Raw genomic sequence first — 1,997 nt, forward strand, 5'->3', positions numbered from 1 at the left:
AATTTTACCTATTTTTTAAATACCTCTGTCATAGAAGTTTACAATATTGTTTTCGAAATACTGAAATCTGTAACTAGATATGTAAAATGTATCACATTTACTCAATTTATGGCATATGAATCGATACTGCACCATATTATTGTAGCTTATTGATTTATTTAAACAGAAAATATGTATCCAACATTTGTATACACAGATTATGATATAATGTAGATGAATGGGTTGTGTTATTTAATGCTAGGATACACCACAATTATTAGTAAATGTTATTTATTTACATGTGGAGCTAATATAGCAAATTTATTATAAATATATGTTATCTAAACAATAAATTAATGAATAATGCATTAGGTGTATTAAAAACTTAAACAATGACAGTAAATATTCAGTTAATTGAAAATGTAATGATATTGCCGGTCAGACGGTTGTGGAAATATAGTTCTATAATATAAACTCTATAACTATCTACTTACAATAAAAATCATTAAATTGAGAAAAAGTTGCGGTATGATTATTATTTTAAAACTTAAAAATTATACCATAAAATCTACTCAAAATCGATTCATGATATAATGAGGTGAATATAAATTACCCAATGAGTTACCTTTTTCTCCTGCATACCGCAAGTGACTAAACTAAAAATAATAATAATAAATGTAATAAATGACTATCCTTTATCATTCTATGTACAGCTATTGAAAAATTATTTCCAATAATACCTTATGTGCTGGTTGTACTTTCTTCGGACAATTCGAAAATGGAATCTGGGTCGACGAATTTATTAATTAAATTTAAATGCGTTTATCGTTAAAAACATTCCCCAACCGGGATTCCTAACGTCATATGTAAACAATAGTAACACTGACAACTAACACGTTCTTGGACTTTAATTGTCATTTTTTACACTGAATAATGCAATACAAATAAACAATAACTTTATAAGCGTTATTTTGTGGCTTCTGATGGTCTATTTTAGTCATACTTCTTCTCGGATCTTTCCATTGTATGAAGTATATTATTTAAAAAACTATATTTTATTTTAAATGCGTTGAAAAACTTGGTCGAGATATGTAAATGAAACTTTCTGTTTAAAGGCAAAAGTTAGATGTAAATATTAGATATGACTTAAATTTACTAATGAATATACTTCTCACCGAGGAAGCAAATTTTCTTAGAATAGGTACAATAATAAACCTTCATAATGTTCATTCTGGTCGGAAGAAAATACTCATGAAATACTTGCTTCAAGATGTCAACATAATTTCGGTTTAAACGTTTGGATGGGAATTGTAGGAAATACTCTGATAGGTCCTTTTATTCTTCCACGCAGGCTTGGAGCGGCCAAGTATCTTAGATTGTTGAACGAAAATCTTCCAGTATTACTTAAGGATGTACCCCTCGCTACACGTCAGGTGATGTGGTATATGCACGATGGGGCGCCTGCACATAGTACACTTGCCGTTAGAGAATGGTTAAATTTAAATTACCCGAATCGCTGGATTGGTCGTGGTCGTGATGCCCCTGTTTGTTGGCCTGCACGTTCACCTGACCTAACTCCTATGTATTTCTTTTTGTGGTGACACATAAAAAGTACTGTTTATGCCACTCCTGTTGCCTCCTTAGAAGAACTACGCTTAAGAATATTTCAGGCAGCAGATAACCTTCGCAATAACCAAGAACTGTTTGTGTGAGTGCGTTATAACTTCAACAGATGTATTAAGTTATGCTTGCAGCAAAATGGAAATTATTTCGAGAATATTCTTTATATTTAATTTTGCATTTCTTGTTTTTCGTTTGTATTAAATTTCATTTCAGATAAATAACTTTACCTAATATATGTCCCATAGTCATAAGTTATCAAACATTTTTCATTAATTAATAGCAAATTATTCTTAATGTTATTATTAAATTATTAGCTTATTGACAGAAAGTATCAATTTATTAATATGATAAATAACAATTTATTTTTTATGACATCCGCCCACTTTATTTTTACA

The sequence above is a fragment of the Anoplophora glabripennis genome, unplaced genomic scaffold (assembly GCF_000390285.2).
Source record: "Anoplophora glabripennis isolate ALB-LARVAE unplaced genomic scaffold, Agla_2.0 scaffold361, whole genome shotgun sequence".
NCBI lineage: Eukaryota > Metazoa > Arthropoda > Insecta > Coleoptera > Cerambycidae > Anoplophora > Anoplophora glabripennis.